The following is a 19,006-nucleotide window of genomic DNA, read 5'->3' as shown; positions in this document are numbered from 1 at the left end:
ACTCACACCAGCAAGAGACCTACTCTGACGTCCCCGTTTGGACCAGGCCCTCCCAACCTTGGGTCGGAAGTAACACCCCTTTTGCTTCCTTGCTTCCCTTCATGGACTGGCTCTGTCCGCTTCTCGCCCTGCCCCCTCCCCCAACCCCATTCCCCTGAGATCCTGCCGTGTCCGTCTTTTAATCCCACCGGCAACTTGGTCCCGCTTCCCGGATCCTACTTTTGCCCCGTGGCAATCCCCGCCGGCGCTTGGCTTCCGTGCCTGACGCCAAGGGCAGCAGCCCCCTCTGCTGCCGCCCGCCCACCCGGGACGGCAGGCAGCCCGCAGCCTGGGCCATCCCCTTATCACAGCGTCCCGGGCTCTGGGGTTGCCGCCTGTCCTGCCAACTCTCTCCACCGCCCTTCGCGCAGGCCCCGGCAGGCGCCTGTCCGGCCCCGCCTCACGAGGGCCCTGGACTCCCAGGCTGTGCCGCTGTCCCCGGGAGGAACGTCCAAGCCGGAAAGAATTGTTATGAGTTTATCCGAGCCAAACTGACGGCCGTTGCCGGGAAGCAAGATCTCAACGTGTTGAGAAAACGCTCCAGAAAAACGGCAGTTTTGCATCTTACTGTATGCGTTGCAATCAGAGGAGAAGATGTGAGTTCCGCGAAGTCGGTGGTAGGTTAGGGGGGCAGGAGAAAGCAGAGCGGGGTGGGGAAGGGAGCCTCTGGGACTGGAAAAAAGTAAAATGATAGACACACTTCTTTTACGCAGGCGGGTACAGGGTTGACAGCCCCCAGAGAACACGGCGACAAGGACAACGAGGGGACTTGAGCCCCCCACCCCCACCCGTGTGGTGCCCGGGCTTTGAGGGTCTGGGGAAAGGAAATCTGACGTCCCAAAGCCGTGTTGCCCTCGATGCTAAAAGACGACAGGCGGGCTCAGGTCAGGTCACGATTGGCCTTTGTCGGGGAAGATTCCAGCCCAGGCCGCGAGGCCCCGGAGACCCGCTTTCAGAGAATTAGAAAGTTCTCACTCCAGACCCGCCGCGGCGGCCCCCTCCGGTCTCCGAGTGTGTGAGGGCTCCCCGGAGCCGGTCGGGCTTGTGGTGCGGCCCCCTCGGCCACAACTTCAAGGGCAGCGATGACAGAAGAGCCGCTGGGAACTAGTATGGATTCACACCCCACTCGTGCGGAGGTCTTTACGCATATTATCTCGTCTCACCTGCGTAAGAATTCTCTAGCACGGCTGTTATTAATGACATTTTAGAATGAGAAAAAGAACAAAGGTCCAAGATCACAGTGAGTTGAAAGGCGCTATTGTAAAAACTTGTGAAATCATTTCTAAAACCTTACTTGGTTCTAACAAGCGAGCGGTTAGAGGTGCCCGGGGAGGGTGTGCCGGGGGCCGAGGGCGCGTGCGCTGAGCCGGGTCGCAGCGAACACGGCGCAGCAGTGGAAGCCAGGGCTGGGGACGCTGCCTGGAGGGCTTCGCCGGAACTGTGGGGACTAACACGCAATTGAGAAAGAAATGAGAAATTATGGAGGCTTTTTAGGAATATCCAAGTGGCGATGGAGAAAGAAAGGAACAGACGAACAGAAGAAGGGAGAGGAGGCCGTGGGGCGATGACTAAGCAGCTATTTTAACATTTCACTGCAGACCAGGCCTGGGGCACCGGTCACGGGAACGCCACGCGGTGAGTCTGCGTCTGGGAATGTTCGGGCTCACATGTTACTTATTAAGCCGTGTGCCCAAGAGGGAACTTCAGGTGCCATTTTAAGGCAACCCCCTCCTGTTTGCAGGAGAGCACCCCAGTTACGAGGTCCATCCAGAAATGGGGTATCCAGCCATGCGCTATGGAAAATAGAGACACTTATTGAAGAAAATACAAGATACAAGAAACACTGTACGTATGACAATGACGCTTCAGTCCCTTCAACATAGGCACCCTGGGACCTCACACAGTTCTCCCCATTGCCATCAGCTGCCCCGTTGTATTTTCCTGATTCTCATCGACAGTCTGAAATCTCTTCCCTTTCGAAGGTGATTTTAGTTTTGGGAGAAGCAGAGGTCGCAGGGCGCCCCCTCTGGGCTGTGGGGGGCTGAGCCACCTGGGTCGCCGCTCTTTGTTGACCGCAGCCTGTACACGGTCAGCATCCTCAGGCACCTGCTTGTTGCAGGCCTTCCAGACCATGGGTCCCTCTCAGCAGGTGGTCAGCCATCATTGAGGCGCTTGTGTGTTGTCCTCAAAAGCCTTCTGAATCCCCCAAATAGTTTCTGCGGGGGGATGTTCAAGCTTAACGCAAAATTCGTTGCTCTACTCGCTCCGTCATTTCGAATGCGACGGCTGCACAGCACGCATGCTCCCTCAACGGCGTCTCCCACCCCGCCGACGAGTACAGTGAAGGCCTCATTGTTCACGCGTGTGCATTCCAGCCCCTCTCCTTGGCTGCGCGGCTACATCAACGTCGCACAAACTGTCCCCGTTAGCTTAACAATGGCTGGACTTTTTCCGGACAGACCTTCGTATGCCGCAACCAGAATTCTGGGCCTGCGTGAGTTCTACTTGAGCCAGACCTTCGTCACCTTCTCCCTACCTGTGACTTCTCTCTTGTTTCCTCTTGTTTGCTTCGAATCCATCTCTCAGGTTGGCACCTTTATTTTTCCTGACCTCTGTGCTAAAAAAAATGCATTTTTTTAATTATTGAGCTATGGCGGGGCTGCCAGATCGAGAGAGGATGTCCACTGAGAAGACAATTTGTCACTCGCAGGTCCTGAGAGGAGGGGACACGTGGCGCCGGGGTGGGCCACCAGGGGGAAGTGCCAGGGTTGCTCAGGAGACAGAGGGAGCGCGAGGGACCGCACACGCGCCTGCCCTGTGGTTTCCGCAGGGAGGAACGGGCGGGGCGGGGCACGCAGGGCTCGGTGTGGCTGCTGTGGATCCTTGCGGTGCTCTGGGACGCAGGGTCTCGGTGATCTGACCCCTGGCCCGGGGCGGGGAGGGCAGGGAGACAGCGGCCCAGAGCGTGAGGGCCGGTAAAGGGGCAGCTGGCCTGGCGGCTTGGGACCGGCTGGTTTGCCTGGGAAGGCGGCCTCCAACCGGTCCTTTACTCGCTGGGAACTGGCTGGTACTTGAAGGGCAGTGCTTCCACGTGGGGCCCGACCCTTGGCGAGGAGAAAAAATAGTTTTCCCTCTCTCCTGTCATGTTCTTGGCTGGTATCTCCCTACAAGAAAAGATTAACAGCCGAAGACAAAAGAAGGATGGGGGGTGGGGGGCAGGGACCGGCTCCGGGAAGCTCAGGGCGTGGCTCGCTGTCAGGCAGAGGCAGGTGGGCGGGCCTCTCCGGTGACGGGCGGGTTCTGGGAGGCGAGTCCTCCTCCTGATACAGAGAGGGGGCCGTACTCTCTGCACCCCCCGCCCCCCTGCCCCCCGCTAACGAGTGGAGATTTCCTGCATAAATGTAAAGGCATCTTTTAAAAAAGTGTAACTTTGCTTTCAGAACTTGCCCTATGTCAGCATTTCTTAAAAAATTAATCTGCCTAAATAGTCTCTGTACCCAAAAGCCATATTTGGGGGTGACTTCTCCCCCTCCCCTTCAGCCCTAAGGTGTCAGAGCATTAAATATAAATGGAGTTACGTGCCCTGCTGCCTCCTGTCCTTTAACGAAGGCCTTTGACTAAGTCAGAAAGCTCAGGGAATTCTTAGTAAGTCCGACTTTGCTGCGCCCAAATGAAAAAGATCAATTATGAGCCAGGAGGAAAACGGGTGAGTCATCGTTCCAGTGAACCGGGCCCCAGATCAGTGATAAAGGCCTGGCTCTACAGGGGGAAGACAGTGACAAATCGAGCTCAGATGTATTGCCAGTGCGTGTCACGGTCTGTACGCCGGGCGCCGGTTAGGGCGGACACACAAGGAGAGCAGATATCCCACCCACCCTTTCTGCACTAAGGGATCGCTGGTTAGAAATCGAGGGACTTTGGTCTCTTCTCTTAGCCAACACTCGGTGACTGAGTCCCTGCTTCGATGGCTTTACAAAAGAGAAAACTGATCAGATCGGATGATCCCTAAGCTTGGCCTGGCCTCAGCCTTCTACGACATTAACACTGAAAAATAAATTCACGGAACTCATGGAGCACACTACCTTGCGGGATGTCTTTTCGCTTATAACTCAATATGCCAACTAGATAGACTCTTAGGTTTTGGTTCAAAACATTCTTCTGCGTCCTTGATCCTCCTCTTCAAAAGAAGCGTGATGTTGGAGGATTTATTACACATCACAGACGACGTGTTTCTGGTTCAGTACACGCGAGCCCCCGCCCCCGCCCCCGGGGCTGGCTACAGCAGCAGCTTCTCCCGCGGCTCTAGATCCGGAGCTCGGCTTCCCAGTTACAAACAGCGAGGCTGACAACTGTAAACACTCTGCCGTCCGCCTGGGGGGAGCGGAATGTTCCAGTAAACGTATGTCACACGGAAAACGCAGGATCAGTTTTCGCTGTCCCTGAACACGCTGTCTCCACAAAGACACCGCAAGCAGCAGGCTGCCCTCGGGGCTCCGGGTGGCACCGGGCCCCACAGGCCTTGCGTTGCCTCCTCCAGGTGGACACATTAATACGAAGCTCTGGGAGTGAAGGGCTTTAACATCTCCCCGCCGCCACCCCCACCTCCATTTTGCAACCTTCTTTGGTGGAAATGTGGCGGGCAAAGCCATCTAATGACTTGTAAAAGCTTAGAGGGTTTTTTTGTTTTGTTTTTGTTTTTTTTAACACAATGCACGTGTTTGCTCCTTGGGTGGAGAGAGACAGGGCAGTGTATTCCTCCGGGCGGACAGCTCGGGGGTGACCCGCGGGAAGCAGGTGGGGGGTGAGGGTGGGGGAGGGTAAAGGGATAGAGGGTGACCGAGGAGACGGCTCTCGGTGGTGACCACACAAGACGACACACGGGTCATGGATTCTGGATTTCACCCCTGAACCCTGTATAATTTTATTAACCAATGTCACCCCAATAAATTCAATAGACATATGTTATGAAGTGAGTGAATTCACATTATAATTTTAATAGCCAAAACGGGGTAAGTAAACAAGATCTGGATGTTTGTGAACGTCCGTGGAGAGGAGCAGAAGAAGGGGGATCAGTCGAATTCTCAGGAAGCACTTATTTGGTAATGTTTTCTTAACTCAATAATATTATCCTTTTACTTACCGATTGTTAAGAGAGCATCTTGAAGGTCAAGGATTCGGAAATGCAAACGGACAGGCTTTCACGGGGCGGCCGCGGAGGCCCCGCCGTGGAGACTTCAGCGCCCTGCGCCCCAGCACGCGGGCAGGGGCGGCGTCTGAGGCCACTTGCGACCGGAGAGCAAAGACACCTGCCCTCCTGCAGCATCCGTTTTTACTCGAGAATTATTGTTGTGTTAAAATACACATTATGAAAATAAAAGGGTGTCCATATTTAAAATAAAACATAAAACCGGGACAAGATTTCCCCTGGTGGGAGGCTCTTTCTGGTTATTACTCTCTCGTTCCCGGAAGGCAAACATTTATTCTTTTCTGCAAATAGCTTGGGTCGCCCGTCTGGACCGAGCCTTTCCCTGTAGAGCATAGGAAGCGGTGCCAGGAAGATGTGAGGTTGCCACGGCGACCCAGATTTGCCCACAGCGAGGCTGCACCCTCATTTGCCCAAGAAATATTCAGTGTTCACACTAAGTATCTTCATGGCCCAACGGCGACGGGGCCCAGTGGCCGGACCTCACAACATCTCACTTTCACATCCGAGCGAGGAACAAAAATCCGTGCTCCACAAAGAACTGGGAGAAGAGCTTGTGGACGCTCATTCAGCGGAACTGGATCACGGGTTCATCCCAGAACCCGTCACCTTCTCGGGGGCGTTACAACACTTTGACCGGCTCTCCCAGGTCAAATGCTGCATCTCCCCCGGGGAGGGAGGGTTCAGAGCCTGCGGTCAGAAAACAGGGACAGATCGGGTCGTCAGAAGGGGAAAGGGGTTCCGATTATGAAAGGAAGGCCGGCTGGAGGCTGGGCAGCAAAAGTAAGAGGAGCGCAACAATAACACGCCCGTGGCTAATAATAATAATAATAATGATGATGATGATGATGATGATGATTACCACTTCCGTAATTCGAAGAGCTCGGTTTTCCATAATACCGTGGCAGGGGCCGTACTTCGGCAGCTTTGGGGCCAAATCTAGCCTGCACAGTGTTCTTAAAAAATAATAGTAAGTTTGAGCTGCCGCAGGTCCGGGGAGCGTCCACAGAGCGCTCCGCTCCGCACGTGCTCCCGGCTCCCGCTCCCTCCAGAGGCCCTGGGCTCTTCCCGGCTGTGACTAAGTCACAGCGATTTTAAGAACGACTCTCGTCCTACAGAAGCAAATAGGACACTCCCCGTGCCTAAGTCCTTTGCTCATAACCTCGCCCCACCCCGGGACGTTTTACGAGTCCGGGGTCAATTCTCTTTTGAGGTTTATAAAACTCCTGGCACAAGCTAACAAATGGGCCCGCGGGGCGGGGTCAAACGCTGTGCCAGAACAGGCCCTCGTCCGGCCTCCAAACTGGGACATGTTCCCCTGCAGTCTGTCCTTTCTGCCGTCGCCCCGAGTACAGGGACCGTGCCTGGAGGGGGCCCCACGTGCGCTTTCTCCAGGCAGCCTTGCTCGGTGTCCCGCGGCAGGTGGCCCTGGCAGGAGGCCAGCCGTGTCCTTGCGAGGAGGCTCTCGTTCCCGCTGCATTCGTGCTTCAGCCCCTGCAGCAGTTCCACGGCCGGCGCTGACCAGCACCCGGCGCCGGGAGAGAGGAGCGAAGAGGGGGCGAGCAGCCCGCAGAGGAGGCCGAGCGGCGTGTGCCTTCCTCCTTTCCTTGCTTTTCTTCTCTCCGTGAAGGCTGGCCGCTGCGGTCTTCTCGCTCGTCGCCACCACAGGCCTCCGTGGCCCTCGGGGAGGTGCGGCCACATCGCCCAGCACAGGCGTCTGTTACGCACGGGGCGCCGCGGGCTGGTCCCAGGAGCGGCGTCCGCCCCTGCGGGCCGGCCCAGCCTCTGCGGCCGGAGCCTGGCGCCGAGGGCGCGCTCCGACGGGCCGGGTAGAGGGGCGTGCGGTGCGCGCTGCGAGGGCTTATGTGTCAAATGATTTCACCGCATGTGAAAAAAAGAACATGTGTTTCTAAACCTGGGGCTCGTCTACCGGAAGCTGGAATGTCAGGGAGAGACCTTATTCTTCCCGGCACTTGGTTCCCTTCTGTACAATTCAGGGGTAGATTTGGGGGTTCAGAAAAGGTTGCCTCTCTCCGTCTTGGACAGCATGGCCCCTCTCTCTGCCCTGGATCCTGGCCGGGTACTGCCTTTGTTCTGTGACTTTTGTATCGGTGGACTCTGTCCAGTTTAAATTGTGCTGTGCTTGGTAGTTCTCTCAGCTCAAGGCTGTAATTAACGTTTCGAACGCAGCGGTTGTTCGGTCTGGCTGTGGTGGGTAGCTTGCTTGGATGTTGCTAAGTTTTTTCCTTTATTATATGCGAGCAATGTAAAAGGACTTAAAATAATGTAATAGTTGATATAGACTGAAATCAGAAATACTTTGTATGACGTTTTGACTTGTAAGAAAGAAACCAAGGTTAAGTGGAAGAAGAAATTCAAACAGGCCATTATGATATATTCCGATATAATAATTTAGTTAAAATAGGACATTCAGGTACACTTTTAATACCACGGGTCAATCGTTCGATGGTATTTTGTTAATTGACACAAAGCTGCCAATGATAGGAATTACACTTTCTTCTAAAGACACTATAATACTTTTTATATTTAGTGGTAACCTTAAAAAAAGGACGGCTTTTAGTTTGCTTATAACAACAGTAACTAATGACAATATTTTAAAGGGAACAAAGACTAAGATAATGGAACACAAAATTAAATACAGAATTGCTTTCAGAGAAAACAAGGCCCCTTTTTTTGGATTAGTGGTTGTGGGGTAGAAAACAAAAAACAGAAAAACCAGTTCGTGTCTCTGGCCCTTAGATTCTTCTAACTGAAACATGCGGCGACTCCCCGCTCCGATCACAGCGTCCGACCCCGGGGAGGTCTTGTTCTGTTGGTCACGTGGAGACTCACACTCTACAGAAACCAAGACCAATCGGGTGTGGGCACAGAATATGGTACAGAGAGAGCGTTTGAAAACAACACTTGATAACAAATATAGCAAATGTTCATAAAACTGACTTTTAAATATAATTTTGAAGTAAAGCGCACTTTTTAAAAAAAAAAAAAAAGGCAAAGACTTCTCCTCCAACTTAAAGCTTTAATTATGTACCTACCAGGAGCAGAGACAACCCAGTTTTCTGACTACTGTGATTTTAAATCCAAGTCATAGAAATAAATACGGCCACCAGCTGGTAGCTGACCGAGCCCCCACTAAGGGCAAAGAAATGACCTAGTTTTCTGGGGTGCGGTGGCAGGTTGGTTGTTATTTGCATGACAAGAGCTCTCCTTTGGTTTGGAAAGTTTACCGGGACCTGGGAACAAATGAGACACTTCTGTCACGAGCCTCCACTGACTTCAGGGTCTGAGTTTGTTTTCGGGCTGATCATGTGCTCTCCCTGCGGCGGCGGGGCCGGGGAGCGGGGCCGGGCTGTGGGCTGTGGACGCGTGGAGGCTGGGGCAGGACATGCACAGGAAGGCCGCAGAATGAGAGGCGGCCCCGGCGCGCCTGGGCGCAGTGCGGGCGGCCCTGCCGGCGTGGGCGCTGCCTTCAGCCGAGCCTCAGTCTGCGCTTCATGCTGCTGTCGTTCCCACGCAGCTTTGGATGCCGACCCGGTCCCTGAAAGGAAAGGCCTGATTCAAGGGAAATTCTAGATGAGCGTTGATGTTCCAAGGGCGTGGCTCGTCCTTTTGGTCCCGCCAGCCCTCGTTGCACGTCGAGGTTTTCCTCCGCGGGGGAGTGGGGCTGAGAAGCCCGGGAGCAGCTCAGCACCGGCTGCGCGTGGCTGCAAACGCGCCATCCCTCGGGGCGGCCTGTAGAGACCTACAAGAAGTGAGACATTTTGTCAATACTCTGATTGTTTTGACATAGCTGATTGTATTTCATCAGGTAGCCCGAATACCAGCATGGCGAGCTGCTTTTATTCCCTTTTCTTTTTATATTTCTTGAGTTCAGTATGTATAGCTTCAAACTCCAATTGACCCACTAAGGAGTGGAGATTATTTTAATTGGGTTAATAAGTTGAGTAAATAATAAGCCATTTGCATCATATTCAGATAAAAGAGATGTTACAAATGCTTCAGAAACTCCCTGGTCTGGAATGATACAGTGAAAGCCTCTGCTTATTCTTAGCTTCGTTGTATTGTAAACCACAAAGAAATCTTGTATTAGGTTTGTTTAACACTATGTTCCATCCTAAAAAAATAAAAACTAAAACTAAACAAGTCTCTTAAGCAGTACAAGGCAAATGACCTCCTACATAAGCGATTGATGATGTTCTCGTAACAGGTTCCATTTGCTGCATTTTAGCTTTGTCATTAAAGTACAGATTGGCATCCAAAAGTAAAAAGAAAAATAGGCAAAAATGATTAAATACTGGATAATCACGCATATGTTTTGAAAAAAGTTAGTTTATGAGCGAAAAATATTTGGAAAAGATATCTACTCAGTTTTGTTAGTGATTACATCTGTGTCGTTGGCTTGGAACCAATTTTCTTCTTTTTCACTTCTCCGCATTTTTCAGATATACTTTTACAGTTTAACAAATCTTGAACATTATATCCCCATGCAAGACCCACCATAATCATTTGCTGATTGAAAATAAAACATCGAAGCCACTTTCGCTTTAACGCCAGGGCAGAGCGGCCGGCGACCCGTGCCCCTCTGCCGCTCCCGGCCTCGGCGTCTCCCAGGCCCGCGGCCGCTGCCAGCCTGGCAGCTGCTTCTTGTGTTCAGCGTGACAGTTCAGCGGCCTCTTCATTTCCTGCAGATCAGCAAGTAAAGCTCCACTGCATGAATCATAGTCGCTGGCTACGTTTTATTCATTTGGCCTAACTTCGTCTTTCTCAGCTGCGATCTCCTGCAACTTTTCATTTTCTTTGCTTGGCGAGACAGCCCCTTGCTGAGGACACGCAGGTGCAGCTGTCCCCCTGGGGACTTTCTCTCCCCGTGGTAACCCAACGCACCCCCCGACCACCCCCACCCTCCCTCCCCGGGGCGGGGCGCGGGGAACAGCACTGCGACCATGCGGTCGCTCGTTCGTCTGCCCTAGAAGGGGCGGCAGACCTGGACTCCGGACTGTAGTCACATGGCGGTAACTTTATCAGCCTTCATGCTCTCCCGAGCAGAGTGGCATGTTGTTACTTAGTGATTTAAAACAATTTCCATGCATCGGGTTTAATGGGCGTCTCACCCTACACGAGGGCATTCAAAGGAGAGGTTTCCTGCTGTCGGGGTTCTCGCCACGCCCCTGGGCGTCCTCAGAGCCAGCGCTTCGCCCTCTGTGCCTGGTGGTTCCCTCGCCTCTGCCTCATTCGGTCCTTTTTCTGGGGGTTTCTCCTGCTGTTCCCTTTGGGGCCTGTTTCTGTGCCCCCCGTTTTGCTGCCTCTGCGTGTGTCGCTGTGTACGGGGCAGGTCTGCTGGGCCTCGGGGGGCGGCCGGGGGCAGTCGGCGTCCTGTGGGCCCAGAGGCGCAGCCTCCCGGGTCCCCTGAGCCTGGGCCCGGGGAGGGCCCCTGCGGGGGTGCGCGGGGGGGCCCCCGTGGCCGCGGAGCCTGGGTTGCCGCTGGCCCAGCCGTGGGCGGGCTGCCCCCCGCGGGCTGGGAGGACGGCCGAGGGCCCAGTGTGAGCTGCTGAGTGGGCGCCAACTCCGCAGAGCTGGACTCGCCCAGCCCGGCCAGGGGCCTGCGAGCGCCGCTGTGGAGCCGCTCGGGCCGCGGTCCGGGCCGTTGGGCGCACCGGCTGTCCCATCCCCAGGGAGGGAATCCAGTGCGGGGCGGGGCGGGGCGGGGGTCTCTGCTGGTAGGACCAGCGGGTCTCCGCAGAGGGGCCAGGTACCGCTCTTCCGGCTCCCGGGGGACAGGGCTCCATGTCTCTGGTGCTGCGGGCCAGGAGGGGGTGGGGCGCAGCTCCCGGCGCGCCCTGGGGGAAGGAAGCGGCCTGGGCCCCGGAGCCACGCAGCGCGGTCTCTGCTTCTCCTCGCGTTCGCCCTCTGGGTCCCTGCTGGAAAGCCCACGCCACGGGCTCGGAGGGCCTCCGCAGGGCGCGAGCTTGGCTGGGCAGCAGGACGGGACTGCGGGGGCGGGGCTCGCACCACTCCCCAGGCCGGTGCAGTTTGGAGAGGGGCGCTCCACCTGGGAAAGGCGGTGTCTGCGCGGCTGTGGGAGGGGGCCCTGGTGGCTGACCCTTCCACCCTCTTCCCGAAGCCACACAGCCCCGGCTGTCCTCACGAGACGCTGGCCTGCTTCAAGCTGCCCTCCCTCGCAGGGGCCCGGGGAGAGTGGCTGCAAATGGGCGTTTGTGCGCAGACCCTTTGAAAGCGCACCAGCGCCGCTAGCAGACTGCCGTGTCCCCCTGGCGGGCCTACCCGGCCCGCGGTGATGGGGGCGCTGATGGGGGCTCTTCGTCCTGGCTCCACTGCTCTGGCCGAGGGCTCAGGCCTGGGTTCAGGCCGCCGCATTGCCTCGGGGGCTCTTGGGCAGCGGCCAGGTCCCTCTGGATCCTCAGCTGCCCCTCTGGGTGCAGGGCCAGCCATCTCCTGCCTCCACCCTTCCTACCCGTCCTGGCCTGACTTCCGCGAACCCGTGGTTACAAGGCGGCCGATCAGCCCAGCCCGGTCGGTTACTCAGACTGATTACCTGTAATTTACTTGTAATTGCAGTTGGGGTCTGGGAGGAGGTGGGAGCCGCTTCTACCTCCTCTGCCGCCCTGTTCTCCCCCTGTCTTGTTTGGATTTTTCTAAGAATCGATTGCGCGAACTGCGTTGTTCCCTTTAACTCCAGATTCGCGAGGCTTTCAAAGCTAAGGTTATCCAGGCCACTTGTTTTTCCCTCCGAAGAAAAAGGTTTCAGCGATTACGCAGCTGAGACACGGGGTTGTTCACGATTATGTACCGAAAATTATTCTGATCATTTAGTATCAGAAGAGCCTCCCTTATGGCCTCGCGAGGACGCCAAGAGGAGTACATGGCAGCACAAAAAATCGAAACGCTGTGATCGAATTTCCTGATACGGAGGTGTTTGCTCTGGGCCAGACGGAAAGGAGGGCGAGGGCGCGAGAGGCCCCTCCTCGGGGCCAGAAGCGGGGTCGCTGGCGCTGTGAATAAGGGCGCTTTTCCTCCAGCCGGTCTTCTCATGAGCAAACAAGCCCACACCGGCCCCATTCATGCTCCCTAGAGGAACCTCCAAAGAATGCAAGTGATTGAGTAGAGTGTAGAGAGTGTGGAACAGCTTTTTCCAAAGAAGAGGAAACTAAACAAGCGGATAAATTCTCAGGAACTCAGGAACCGAGTTGGGTCTCTCCCAATGAGTGTCCTGAATGTATTTCCACTGAAAAAGCCGCCCTCTCTGGAGCTTTTCCTGCCCGCGGAAAGACACGGGGGGGTCTGCTTCCCAATGTCAAGAACATTGCTCTGCTCAGGGTTTTGACACGCGTTGAAGGATGACCTTGCCCCAGAAGCTTCCTTTGCTTTCTCAGGAAACAGGATCCCCTCACTGAGAATCATTATTGTCCATGGGGGAAAAACAGTTAAATTCACAGAACAAAGAACAAAAAAATCCACACACTCTTGAATAACACGTGGGCCAGGAGGAAGTCTCAAGAGATGTTAACATTTTAAACTAGATTAAAATAAAAATAAAGCTTGAAGTGTGTGGAATTCAGCAAAGTCAGATTTAGAGGGAAATTTATGTCATTGAATGCATGTATGGGTGGGAGGGGAAGAACCAAAATCAATCATCTAAATTTTTTTCCTGAAGAAACTAGAAAAATAACGGCAGATTAAATTCAGAGTTAGCAGGAGAAAATAAATAATACAAATTAAAGCCAAAAGTCAATGAAATTAAGAATAAAAAATCAATAGGGAAAATTTTGTTAAAAGCCAATTCTTTGGAAATAATAAAGTTGATAAGCCTCTAGCCAAGTTAACTAGGAAAAAAGAGAGGAGACACAAAGTACTAATATCAGAAAAGGAGGCATTGAAAGGACAATATGGGATCATTGTAAAGAATACTGTGCTCACAGGTTTGATAACTTCCATGAAATAAGCCAATTGTTTGGAAGACACAGTCTACCCAAACTTACACAGAAAGCAATAGGCTTATAGCTATTAAAGAAATGGAACCTATAATTAATAATATTTGAAAACAAAAGTCACCAGGCCCTGACGGGTTCACAGGGGAGCTCTATCAAACATTTAAGGAAGGAATGACGTCAATTTTTTACAATCTCTTCCAGAGAAGCAGAGGAAATACTTCCTAACTCATTCTCTGAGGCCAGAAATACTCTAATACCAAAAATAATGACATTATAATAAAGGTAAGCCACAGGCCAACATCTCTCCTGAACATAAAGGCAAAAAACTTCAGTAAAATATTATCAAATAGAATCCCACAACATATACAAAATATTGTATGTCACGGCTTGTGGGATTTACCACAGGCACGTGGGCCTGGTTCAACATTTGACTATCATTAAGGTCATCCATCATATCAATAGACTACAAAAGAAAAATGACATGAGTATGTAAGTAGATGCAAAAATATCATTTGAGAAAATCCAACACTCATTCATGATATTGAAAAAAAAAACTCTCAGCAATTTATGTAGAGGAGAACTTCCTCGCCTTAGTAAAGCTAATATCATACTTAATGCTGAGAAATTAGATGCTTGTCTGCTATGATCAGAAACAAAACGAGGACCACCCGCCTCACTTCTCCTATTCAACATCATACGGGAACGCCTACTGCATGCAATAAGACAAGAAAAGGAAGTAAAACATACATGGACTTGGAAACTGAAATAAAAGAAAGGAAGATATAGGTAGATTGATGGTACAGAAAGAAGAAACACAACAGGATTTGGAGATACAGAGTTTCCATTTCTGAAAGACAGCACTTTGACTATGCGTGTGATCTGGGAGGAACAAGTTATAGAAACAAACATTACAGATGTTTGCGATATAGAATACCAAGACAATAACACATAAAGTGATGTCCCACAGAACCAGCAGGGGACAGGATAGTGTATAGAGGTAAAGGAAGGCACAAAACTTTATGCTGAAGTTAGATATTCCCAGGATTGTTTTCAGTCATACACTGACACAGGAAGTGGGAAAAGAATAAGTGGGTTAGTGACTCTATTAGATTCTAGGGTTTTCTACCTTAAAAAAAAAAAAAGCCCACATAGGGGACCTATTTTCATGCACTCAAGAAGTTATTTTTTCCTCTAAGCCTCTGCAGAAATAGCAATTTTAATAAACATTTTCATTGTCCCTTCATTCTACCTCCTTTCTCACCCCTGACTTAATAATTTTATATCAAATGATTAAGTGTGTTCTGATTTATCAAAATGAAATTTCTAAAGACACTTTTCACTTCCCCAAAGTCAAATGCAAAACGACCTCATAAAAGAAATAAATAATGGTAATTAAATATAATGATTTCTACTGACTAAGCAAAGCATATGTGCTGTGATGCTTCACCTTATTCTAGCGGAAGATGCACTTAGTACCAGCACATGTTATACCACGAGGCAACTTTTAAAGTGAGAAGTTTGTTTTGAAACTATTCTTAAACTAGTTTACAATGTGCAGTAAATTTATTAGGTCTGGTTAAATGGAGAAGTAATTTAAACATTTTATGCTTATAAAGTTTTACTGGTAAAATATAACCTAGGCTAAAGAAAAATTGGCTCACAGATTATAGTAACTCATTAAAAGTTGGACAGTGGAATCTGTTTCCTGGCAAAGGTTTCCTCCTACGATTCAGGGGAAAAAAATGTAGCTGAAGCCAAGGTAAAAAAAAATAATAATAATAATAACTCTAGTATGCCATATTTGAGAATGTCAAGTAAACAGAACTATAGTTTGATTTGATATTTTTATTTGTAAATAGTATCAGGCTAGTTTATCATCATCGGCTTCATCAGCAGGACCCCATCCCAGGGTTCCAGTGCCGGGAAGAGAGTCTTCACAGCTTCTGATGTGAAAACCAGCGGGATCATGGCTGAGGGCTACGGGGGCTTCTGAAGTCTCAGGCAGTTCCTCTTAGAGGCCGCCATGCAGACACCCTCAGACTCGCTGGCTCTGAGCGCTGGGGCAGCGGCTGGAAGGGCGCCAGGGGCAGATGGAAAGGAACTCAATTGTCAGGCCACAGGGCGAGGGCTGGCGGGGCACCTTTCTCCCCGACAAGTGTTGACAGAGGCCGCTGTGCCTGTGCTGAGCCCCGCGCCCACTCCTGGCACAGAGGTGCCAGGCAGGTGCTATGTCTGAGCCTCTGTGAACCTTTCTAGCATTGTTTGCCCCACCCTGGTGATTCTCTGAGACCCACCCCACCCAACTTGTGGGCCCACCCAACTTGTGGACCGTTCTAAGCCATTTCCAGTGGCTTTTCCATACAAATGGCCTGTCTTGGCTCCTGCTTCAGACTTTCCTAAAACCTCTCAAACTGCATCTGGATCCAGCACGGCCCACACCCCTTGCTAAGCGGCCCAGGCTGGGCACCAGAGGCAGCCAGCCTTGGTTTGCAGCTCGGCCTCGCCTGCGCACCTCCAAGCCCAGCACAAGTAGCCGCCGTCTGCAGGTCACTTTGTACTTCATGCCAGGTGATCCACACCAGGGAACAGGTGGCTGCTCACCTTGACCTGCATGTCCCCAGAGACCCAGAGCCAGCACACCTGATGGAAAGCTTCAGACCAGGCCAAAGCGTCACCGAACTACCTCCACAGGTGACACACTCGAGGGGCAGATTGAGTGGGCACCAGAGCCCCGCTGAAGGAAGCCCTGTCCGCAGGGTGCGTCCCTGCGGGGCTGATCCTGCGTGGTGGTTGCCGGCAGTCTCCACAGATGACCAGCCTGGGAGTGAGTCTCTCCCATTGCTGTGCCAACAGCCATCAAGGCTTAACTACCACAGGAAGGTGCACCTGGGTGCCCAGCTAGGGTGATCGACAAGGGCCACGAGCCTCTAAAACAGGACACCTGCTACATTAGGCCATGCTACCACAACCAGGCGATATAGTGGCTCTACTTAATACCTAAAACCAAACACAGGGAGGAGGCCAAAACAAGGAGACAAAGAATCATGGCCCAAATGAAAGAACAGAACACAACTCTGGAAAAGGACCTAACCAAAATGGAAACAAGCAATCTACCAGACGCAGAGTTCAAAACACCGGCTAGGAGGAGGCTCGAGGAACTTAGGGCACGAGCAGGTGAATTCAACAAGAGCTTCAGCAAAGAGCTAGGAAACATAAAAATGGAGCTAGAAAACATCAAAAAGACCCATCCAGAAATGAACGATGCATTAACAGAAATGAATACTACATTACAGAGAATCGATAATGAAGTAGATGTAGCAGAGGATCAAATCATAGTTTTGGAAGATAAGGAAGCAGAAAACATGAAAATAGTACAGCAAAAGGAAAACGGAATTTAAAAAATGAGGTAATATAAGGTACCTCTGGGATAACTTCATGCATACCGACATTCGCGTCATGGGGGTGCTGGGAGGAGGAGAGAGAAGAGCAGGGAATTGAAAAACTACGTAAAAAAGTTGTGATAGAAACTTCCCTCACCTGGTAAAGAAGATAGACACACAAGTCCAGGAAGCTCAGAGAGTCCAAAACAAGGTTAACTCAAAGAGGCCCACACCACGTCATATGACAATAAAAATGCCAAAGATTAAATAGAGACAGAGAGAATGTAAAAAGCAGTGAGAGAAAAACAGTTAGTTACCTACAAGGGAGCTCTCATAAGACTGTCAGCTGATTTCTCAACAGAAACTTTCTAGGCCAAAAGGAATTGGCAAGAAATACTCAAAGTGATTGAAAGCAAAGACCTACAACCAAGATTATGCTACTCATCAAAGCTGTCATATAACATGACACAGCAAATTCACTTTTGGGTATTTGCCCGATGAAACTCAAAACACTACGTCAAAAAGACATCTACAGCCATGTGTTAATTGCACCATTATTTGCAATAGCGAATGTGGGGAAGCAACCTAAGTGCCCATCAATATATAAACGGATAAAGCGGCGCATATATACAAGGAAATGGGACTCAGCCATAAAAAAAGAATGAAATTTTGCCATCTGCATCCACCTTGACGAACCTATAGGGTAATATGCTAAGTGAAATGTCAGACAGAGGAAGACAAATGCCATGTGATTTTGATTATATGTGGAATCTAAGAAAGAAACTAACATAATATTGTATATCGATTTGTAATGAAAAAATTAAAAGTTATTTAAGGTCAACAAAGAAATTCTGTGTGGTATTAAAATACCAGATACAATTGAAGACTTTGAATGTCAGGCCGCACTTGTCTTAGAACTACGCAGCTTTCCAGCCCCTTTCTGGAGGAGACTGAGAGGAGACAGCGGGGCTCGCTGGGTGCCGCTCGCCGCAGGCAGAGAGAGAAGCGGCTGGAGGGAGTCCGGCTTAGTGTCCAGAGGCTGGTCGAAGCCCCAGAGCATGAGCTGCAAGAACTGGGAGCCCAGGGCGCGGCCCCGCGGGGCTGACAGCGTCACCCAGGCTGAGGGCAGAACCTGGAGTAAGGATGAAAACAGGACATCGCATGCCTAACTCTTCCCAACATCCATGGAATAAAACGTGTGCCTTTGTTTACATTACTTACCAGTTCTGTTCCGGAAACCATTAGAACCCATTTCCCAGTCTGAACCAGCACATAGACAGAGAAGTCCCAGCAAGTGACTGCCGTTGGGCTGACGGTGAAGAAAATGAGATAGAAACCATAAATAATGAAGAGAAAAGTATAAAAGTGTAAAAGTCTAGGATCACTTACAATGGAGAAAAAATAGCCCTACATACATCAAAGATTCTGGAAGATAAGATCAAAAGCACAACCTGAGATCATCAAAAAATGGCAACAGTCAGCAAAACTTAGATTCTATTCTCCCTTGGGAAATTTTCTGAGATTCTGTTTCTACAACTATCTAATAAAGAGATTAGACTACATGATTTCTAAATTTATTTCCAGCTCAAAATATCTATGTGCATGATGATAAGCTTGATATGCCAGGAAAAGCTTGTTACTTAGGAAAAGATTAGGCTGTATGTTTTGTAAAAACCTCATCAAAATCATTTAACTTAAAATGTCAAAGAGGTAAACTTCAATGATTGGAAAACTTCACCTATATTTGATGTTGCATGTCCCAAAAGTGGACATAGATAAAAAGGGGTCTGTAGCAGCTCCCTGACTGAGTCCGCGCCGTCCAGAATCCCCGCAGCCCACAGCCTGGCCCTGTCTTCTTGAGCACACTTTCGGGTTAATCTGTGTTCATGCTGCGCCCCAATTGGAGTGATTCCTACCGGGCAACCTTCTCAGCAGTCCACTTCTCTTCCCCAAGGCTTGCTCGCTCAGCGCTGGGTGCAAAGCAGAGACTTCATATTTTCAACATCTAAAGTCCTCTCTAAAGTTTCAGAAGAAAAGAACACACACCAGAGAGCCAAGAACTACACCCCCGAGCCTTTAACTGTTTTACTTATTTCAACAGGAAAGCATTTGGTGAGACTCCTGATATGCTACATCAAAGAGGTGGGGGTTTTTTTCCCTGCAATGTTAAAATGGATTTGGAACATCAAACAAGCCTATCTCTAGCCTTTCGCATTCCTGGCTCGCATACCAGGCGCTGCAAATGTTTCCTAACGGTATTTGTCCCTGACCTGCTGCCCAGTTTTCTGATAACGAAAAAGCAGAGCAGGCAAAAACTGCCTAGTTTTCCAGCTGCGCCCAGAGACCCAGATTTCAGATGATTCTTATTATTTTAGCCAGCGTTTTCCAACATAGTCACAAAATGGACTGTCAAG

General features: G+C 50.8%; 1 long non-coding RNA gene across 1 annotated transcript; it reads right to left on the bottom strand.

Annotated features, from left to right (window-relative positions):
• Window positions 1-8,809: 8,809 nt before the first annotated feature.
• LOC129081145 (uncharacterized) lies at window positions 8,810-18,659 on the bottom strand. The gene is made up of 3 exons (XR_008530261.1): window positions 18,509-18,659; window positions 17,814-17,901; window positions 8,810-9,005 (listed from the first exon to the last, which is right to left on the bottom strand). It is a non-coding gene; the product is annotated as an uncharacterized LOC129081145 (long non-coding RNA).
• Window positions 18,660-19,006: the final 347 nt, after the last annotated feature.

Source organism: Pteronotus mesoamericanus, unplaced genomic scaffold, assembly GCF_021234165.1.
Source record: "Pteronotus mesoamericanus isolate MK-2021 breed Mesoamerican mustached bat unplaced genomic scaffold, CSHL_Meso_final contig_94, whole genome shotgun sequence".
Taxonomy (NCBI): Eukaryota; Metazoa; Chordata; class Mammalia; order Chiroptera; family Mormoopidae; genus Pteronotus; species Pteronotus mesoamericanus.
The sequence above is the reverse complement of the archived record's forward strand: the minus strand, read 5'-3'. Positions and strand labels throughout refer to the sequence as shown.